The following is an 8,426-nucleotide window of genomic DNA, read 5'->3' as shown; positions in this document are numbered from 1 at the left end:
ACTGTCTTCATGATGACAGCTTTGTAATAAAGCCTGAAGTCCGGGATTGTGATGCCACCAGCTTCGCTTTTCTTTTTCAACATTCCTCTGGGTATTCTGGGTCTTTTGTGGTTCCATACAAATTTTAGGATTATTTGTTCCATTTCTTTGAAAAAAGTGGATGGTATTTTGATAGGGATTGCATTAAATGTGTAGCTTGCTCTAGGTAGCATTGACGTCTTCACAATATTTGTTCTTCCAATCCATGAGCATGGAATGCTTTTCCATTTCTTCGTGTCTTCCTCAATTTCTTTCATGAGTATTCTGTAGTTTTCTGAGTATAGATCCTTTGCCTCTTTGGTTAGATTTATTCCTAGGTATCTTACGGTTTTGGGTGCAATTGTAAATGGGATCGACTCCTTAATTTCTCTTTCTTCTTTCTCATTGTTAGTGTATAGAAATACAACTGATTTCTGTGCGTTGATTTTATATCCTGCCACTTTGCTGAATTCCTGTATGAGTTCTAGCAATTTTGGGGTGCAGTCTCTTGGGTTTTCCACAGAGTATCATGTCATCAGTGAAGAATGAGAGTTGATGTCTTCTTTGCCGTTTTGGATGCCTTTTATTTCTTTTTGTTGTCTGACAGCTGAGGCCAGGACTTCTAGTACTGTGTTGAACAGCAGTGGTGGGAGTGGACATCCCTGCTGTGTTCCTGACCTTAGGGGAAAGCTCTCAGTTTTTCCCCACTGAGAATGAATAACTTGTTACTCTAATTTATAACTGAAATATTTTTTTTAAAAGATTTTATTTATTTATTTGACAGAGAGAGAGATAGCGAGAGCAGGAACACAAGCAGGGGGAGTGGGAGAGGGAGATGCAGGCTTCCCGCTGAGCAGGGAGCCCGATGTGGGGCTCGATCCCAGGACCCCTGGGATCATGACCTGAGCCGAAGGCAGACGCTTAACGACTGAGCCACCCAGGCGCCCTATAACTGAAATATTGACACTTCTGATAATGTGTACCTCAGTTTGGACTCTTGCCTCAGATTTTGCCAGCATTAGGGTCCCAACTACTTTGGGCTGAGCCAGGGCATCCTGATATTTAAGAGCTGTACAGGTTCTTACAAGATAGAGTCAGCGCTGGGAGCCAGTGGGGCAGAGGAACGGTCTGTTAGTTTCAGACCAGCTGAGTAAAGGTTACTCCTTCTGGGCGGGTTGTGTTATGCCTGGTGGGAAAAACAGGACTAATCGATTCTCTTAGAACTTGAACTTTTTGACCACCACAATTGCCACTTGATGATTGTCAAGCTGTGTTGCCAGGTGTTAATAAATCTCTCTGTACTTTAGTTTGACCACCTATATGACTGGCATAATGATGATTTCTTACCTTTTAGAATTTTCCTGGGGATTAATACATTTGTGAAATGTTTAGAACAGTTGCCGGTGTTGAGCAAGAGCTACAGAGGTGCTTTATAAATAAAAGCTAATTTGTTCCAAAGGCACTCAACATGAGTCATTTCTTTTGTGAACGACCTGTCAGCGATAGATCCCTGGGGCCTTGATTCACGAGCCCAGTCTCCTTTCCAAACTTCTTACACAAAGGTACACAGAGTCACTTGATTTGTTTCTGGACATTGACCCACGAGAAACAAACACGCGGCACAGCTCGATCTGTACCGTCTCAATTCGGATGAATGTAAGGAGCATTAGGGAGCAGAACAACATATAATTAGCCAAATAGGCAATGTTGTAGGGTTTAGCATTGGCTTTTATAGAGCTTTTATTTTCCTGTCTATCGGCCAACCTATTTTAAACTACTACTTTTTGAGTCTGTTGTTTCGGGTGGTGATGACGGGGTTGAAATATCTGCAATAACACAGAGAACATCTGTGTCAGCATGACAATTGCCTTGTCTCCTGAAGTCAGGGCCGGCTTCATGGACAGTTGTCCTTCTGAGGTCGTGTTCTCAGAGGGGCTCTGCGCTTGGTTAAATGCCCTGCTGTCACCACCTTGAAACTCTTAGCAATTTAGTCTTTGAACTTGTGTTCTGTAAATGAAGGCCAATGGGACAGTGACATGTTTGCATGAGTAGAGGAGACACTCGTGATCGAGTGCGTATCTGCTGCAGTTCCTGTCTGTCTCATTTGCACGTAGCTGTTATGATGCCCATGAGCACAGAATTCCATTGGACCCACCCTCCACGGGAGTCAACAAGCCTCCAAGGGAGTATAAGATTAACACCTTACATCCACGACTGAGTAAGCAGGGACACGGGCAGCCTTGGGAGGCTAATTACCTTATTCAAACCAGAGCCTGCTTTAAAGGCAGGAAGAAGGCAGTGTTGTTGGAAGAAACACAAACGACCAAGGGCCCCATCATTTCTTTTCTCACTTCCCCTTGTAAGCCAACCGTTTATGCTGAAGGTGATGCATTGGAAGGAACAAGAAGGGTGGGGGCAGTCCAGAGTTCCTTTTCCTTCCAGTCTACGTTACTCATCAGTAGTGGGAGGTAGACAGTGTGGTAGAATGTGCAGGTCTCAAAAAGTGAGATACAGACAGTTGAGCTAGTTTTGTGCCGCGTTTTGACTGTTCTGGTAGGAATGAGATGCAGGTGCACATGTGAGCTACAAAATACAAATTGTGTAATTTTGGTAATTCTGCAGAGGAGTGAAACGCTTTTCTATTTGCATTTAAACTGACATTGCATGAAGGAAAGAGAAGCAGTAAAATTCATGCTCACAGTGTAAAATTTAGGTTTCCCTTAGGATATTACATAGCAAATAAAAGATACCGTGATCAGCTGAGAGACTACAGAGTAAAGGGAAAGCTTTCTATTTTAGTACCCGTAACAGCATTCCCCCCCCCCTTTTGAACGAGACACCTTATGTTTTTATTTTGCACCAGCCCCTGCAGATTATGTAGCTAGAAACTGTCAGTGATTGGGGGGGATTGTCGTTCTGCCCTGCTTCAAAACTATTAAGCTTCTCTTAAGCAGCTGTGCAAAACAGGTTGCTGAGTGAGGGCTTTCCAAGCCTCTTATGGTGAATATCCTCTGCCTTCTCAGCATCCATTTGTTCATTTTTCAAGTCTCTTTCGGCAAGCCTTCCTTCAGCTTCCACTGTGTGCTTGGGTAGGGTGCCTGGAGTTCCCAGGTGGAGCAGGACCTGAAGTTGAGGTCAGTCACCAGCTCCTAATCTCTTGGCCTTAGTGATTGGTTCAGGGATGCAAATCAGAGCCAGTGCAATGCAAGGAGCCTCAGGAGGGAGTTCTGGGACAGAGAATCTTATTCATATTTGAACCTGGAAGCAAGTTCCAGGCTGCCACGGGCTTGCCACCATGTGTAGGTGGAGAAGCCAATTCATTGAGATGGCGGGAAACCAAGATTTTGTAACAGTGTCTGAATTATCTATAAAATGGAGCCCAAAGCCACATCTACCCTTTTTAGTTATATAAGCAATAAAATCTCTTTGTGTCTTAGCTAGTTGTTTTCTTATCACTTGTAACCAAAAAAGAATCGGATAAGTAACATGTGTTAGATTATGAAGGCAAAATAGTCTTTGAATTTCTATAGCTTGTACAAATAAGGCAATAATGGAAATGTAGCAGGATATTTTTTTTTTTGAGACATTAAATTTGTAATGCTTTTCTTCTCTTTGTTTTCCCATTCAGGCAGGGAGAAGGTTTTAGATTTTCTTTCTTTGGGGGAGGGCTCCGGTACTGCGGGAAGCAGGAATTGTATGAACACTTTGCTCTCCTAATTTCTTTTCGCAAAGCCTAAGTTAGACAAGGATCACAAACTGACCTTCATAAGGGCACGTTGTAGCCTGAAAAGCACTTCTAGTGGACCTGTATAGCATTTTATTTTTTATTGTTTTTTTAAAGATCTTATTTATTTATTTGACAGAGAGAGACACAGCGAGAGAGGGAACACAAGCAGGGGGAGTGGGAGAGGGAGAAGCAGGCTTCCCGCGGAGCAGGGAGCCCGATGCGGGGCTTGGTCCCAGGACCTTGGGATCATGACCTGAGCCGAAGGCAGAGACTTCACGGCTGAGCCCCCCAGGCAACCCCCTGTATAGCATTTTAAAGATAGGACAGTTTCACCTAAGCATCTGGATTTCTGAGATCTCCAGGAAACTGGCAATTCTGATCCTAAAATTCTCCGAAGACAGCTCTGGGCAGGCGCTGAGGAGCAGCTCCCTTCTTTCCATGGACCACGTGGTCTTCATTTTGCCTGCTGACTTCACGCATTTGCATGCTCCCCTGGGCCTTGAAGCCGTTTGACTTGCGGCTCCTGGTGGAAGCCCACCAAAGAATGGGGTGGAGGAGGGGAGGACTAGCTGATGGGAGATGAAAGGATTTGCCCAGATTTAAGAAGAAACTCCGTGGGCTGGGGCAGGAGAAGGAAAGCCTTTGTGCTCAGTGGGATCCTGAGCAGAATCCCAAGCCTTGTTCTTCGGAAACTCCCCTCACCACAAGGTCTTAGAGAGGGGTGGCCCCCTCTGCTTGAACAGGGTGAAGAGCGGAGCGTGTCCTAGGCGGGGGCGGTGGGCATCCCAGAGACGCCTGGTGCTGCCCTTGGTGTGCAAGAGGCAGAGTGGGTGAAGCTGAAGGCAGAAATGGTCTTTCTGGCTGCAGCTACTGTGGACAGCCAGCCAGACTCTGGGCAGCTTCCCAGTCGGTGCTGGAAATTTTCTAGGCCCTGGGCATGGTCCTAAAGGAGCAGGTGATGGTGGTTAATGGCTGTGGTTTTAGTGCAACACTGAGAATAATTAGGGCTGAATTTCTTACCAGCCCAGCAGAATGAGGGCTTGCATCCAAAATCATTTGACGGCAAATAAAGAAATACAATGCATTCTGCATATATGAGTTCTTGGAGGGCAAGCAATTAAAATAATGGAAATTAAAATGAACCGTCTGGGGCCCAGGCTTGAGCATCAGGCTTGTGTTGAGATCTCAGTTCTTTCAGGAACAAGCTCTATAGTGTGGGCTAGTTTTTAGTCCTTCTGTGACCTCATTACCTCATTGGTAATCTGCAGCTTGTAGCACCTAGCTTATGGCAATTCTTTTCTTTTCTTTTCCTTCTTTTCTCTTTCTTTTCTTTTCTTTTCCCTTTTCTTTTCTTTCTTTAGGCGGTGGGGAGAGGGAGAAAGAATCTCCAGCAGGCTCTGTGCTCAGCATGGAACCACACACAGGGCTCAATCTCATGACCCTGTGATCATGACCTGAGCCAAAATCAAGAGCTGGACGCCTAACCAACTGCACCACCCAGGTGGCCCTTCTTGTGGTAATTCTGAGGATTAAATGACCCAGCGAAGCTGAAAGCACTTAGCACAGGGACCAGTACACGGACACTCCATAAACAGGACTAGTTTCCTCCTAGTCCTTATTCATATACATACTTCTATGTTTTTAAATTTTAAAAATAAATATTCTTCGTGTTTGAAGCGTATGTGATGTTTTGCTGGACATACACATTGTGAAACAATTACTGCCATCAGGCTAATACATATCCATCACCCCACATAGTCACCCTTTGTTTTGGTGGTAAAAACACTTAAGATGTATTCCCAGCAGATTTCAAGCACACAGTACCATCAGCTATCATCACCATGCTGTACGTTAGATCTGTAGAACTTGCTTTTTCTGCGTGAGTGAGCTTTGTGCCCTCATAGTAACATCTCATTTTCCCCCAACTCCGGCCTCTGGCAGCCACCATTCTGCCCTTGGCCTCTGTGAGTTTGACCATTTTCAATTCCATATATCAAAGAGATCACACAGAATTTGTCTTTCTGCATCTGTTTTATTTCACTCAGCGTGATGCCCTCAAAGTCCATCCATGTTGTTGCAAGTGGTAGGATTTCCTTTTTTAAGGCTGGATGGTACTCCATTGTCAAGTACACATTTTTATGAAGCAATTATCTCACGGTTACATTTTTGCAGTTTGCATTTTTCCATGTAGCGTATGAGTTTTTCAGTGTTACTGGGCAGTTTCCATAACTGTTGCAATGAGTATGTGTGTCATGCTTCCCTGAATGGAACTAATGATAATAATAATTAGGGGCACCTGGGTAGCTCAGTCGGTTAAGCATCTGCCTTCCGTTTGGGTGGTGATCTCAGGGTCCTGGGATCGAGCCCCACGTCGGGCTCCCTGCTCAGCAGGGAGTCTGCTTCTCCCTCTCCCTTGCCCCTCCCCCAGGCTCATTCTCTCTCTTTCTCAAGTAAATAAATAAAATCTTTTTTTAAAAAGATTTTATTTATTTACTTGACAGACAGCGAGAGAGGGAACACAAGCAGGGGGAGTGGGAGAGGGAGAAGCAGGCCTCCCACTAAGCAGGGAGCCCGATGCGGGGCTCAGTCCCAGGACCCTGGGATCATGACCTGAGCCGAAGGCAGACACTTAACGACTGAGCCACCCAGGCACCCCAATAAATAAAATCTTTAAAATAATGATAATAATAATTAAAGTGATAGAATTAGTCCTTAGTCATAAGCAATGAGCTAGTCACTTTGACTATATCATCTCAATCTTTAAAATACTATTGGTTCATTTTCATTGCGTTTATTTTTGGAATTACTGTGCTCCATGGTGTGTTAGAGGGGTTCTTCTGCTTGTATTTCTTTAACACCTTTCTGTCTCTGGCTCTTCTCCCTTTGGCAGGCAACAGCATCAAGCTAGAATTTAATAACATTGCTCATTCTTATTATATTTATTTTTGGATTTATTGACCTCTCATGATGTACATGGGCAGGCATTTCCATGACTCACCACTGTCTGGTCTCCGCTACTTCTGGACACACAGGAGGATTGTGTTCCTCTTGAAGTAAGGCATGGTCATGTGACCTGCTTTGGCCAATGAAATATGAGCTGAGGGCATGGTTGACACTTAGAGGGGAAAGCATTCAGTAGCCAATGCTTAGATCTCCAATCAGTGACTGTAGAATCACATATTGATTTGGCAGGTGTCAGGTGAATGCAGTCTGGAGTTCTGGGTCTACAGAGGACTTCAGTACTGGAGAGGGTAGCCTGGATGGTGGTGGACTTGGGTCAGTCATGAAATGAATTTCTAATGTGTAATGACACTGAGAATTTGGGATTGTTTGTTTCTGCCACAAAACTCAGCAGATCCTGACTAATACAACAAGTGGTACTGTTTTTGCATTTTTAGAAAGGGATATCCATTTTCCATTAAAAAATACTTATTTAAGTTTAAAAAGATGTACTCTTAAAAATGTTAAGTCAACTTTAAGACAGATTGTAAACCGATATGGTCATCACCATGAAGATGCTACAAATATAACTGAAATTTGGGAAAGACAGGTTTAATGTAAAATAGAATAGAAAGTACAGAAATGCCCAAAGGAATCTTGGCTTTAGGGAAGACAGGATTGTCTTCAGCTTCAGGCAGTTGGTGAAAACAGTGACAGGTGAGAAAAGTGACCAAGTCTGGTTAAAGGTGTGAAGAAGGAGTAGAAGCTTCAGGTGATGTGTGATGTGATATGATTTTATCGAAAATACTGAGAAGGGTTAGATGGATAAGCATAGATATAAATATGACTCTTGGCAAATGCCACCAGACAGACATCCACTGGGCGTTTCTACTATCTTTGTAAAATTGTGCTTGATGTATTTTTTTCCCTATACTTGAATGCAGGAGAACACTGTTCTTCAAAATGGCGGCCCCAATGTGTGTGTATCCAGGAAGGGCCTTAACGTGCCCGGCTGCTGGTACCAAACCCGACTGTGGTGACAAATGTAAACCTGTTTAATCAGAAAGCAAAGATTTATCCCAACATTCTGGATATGGGCAGCATGGGATGGTATTAAACAAAATGACCCATGAGGGTTTCCGCTCTTCTTCCCTCCTCACCCAATTACTGATTGCAGTGAATCATTTCTGCTTATGCAAGTTTTAGCCAAGCTGCCTTAGGTAATTTTTACATAATATTTCTAAAACCTTCCTGTAATTGTGACTCATGGTTCTACTTCTACTCAGAATTTTGTTAAAGCTGAGCGTTTCAGAGAGAAAAATGCCCAAGCAACGTTGAAGCCTTTCAGAGAATTCAGTTAAGGGAGGCAGGACAGTCAAGGACATTACTTGTTGCAAATGCCCTTAGTCACTGAAACCGCAGTGACAGAGATGCTGATTATATTTCCTTTATATTTCTCCTTTTCTGTGTGTGTGTTAAGAAGCAATAACATATACATGCCTGTCAAAATATTCAGATGCTATCCACATAAATAAAGCAGGGGCGCCTGGGTGGCTCAGGTGGTTAAGTGTCTGCCTTCAGCTCAGGTCATGATCTCAGGGTCCTGGGATCGAGTCCCGTGCCAGGCTTCCTGTTTAGCAGGGACTTTGCTTCCCCCTCTCCCTCTGATCCTCCTCCTCGCTTGTGCTCTCTCTCTGTCTCAAATAAATACATAAAATCTTTAAAAAAAACCCAAATATAT

This window comes from Eumetopias jubatus, unplaced genomic scaffold, assembly GCF_037043125.1.
Source record: "Eumetopias jubatus isolate StellerSeaLion01/CBP00866 unplaced genomic scaffold, mEumJub1_p1.0 scaffold_9, whole genome shotgun sequence".
Classification (NCBI taxonomy): domain Eukaryota; kingdom Metazoa; phylum Chordata; class Mammalia; order Carnivora; family Otariidae; genus Eumetopias; species Eumetopias jubatus.
The sequence above is the reverse complement of the archived record's forward strand: the minus strand, read 5'-3'. Positions refer to the sequence as shown.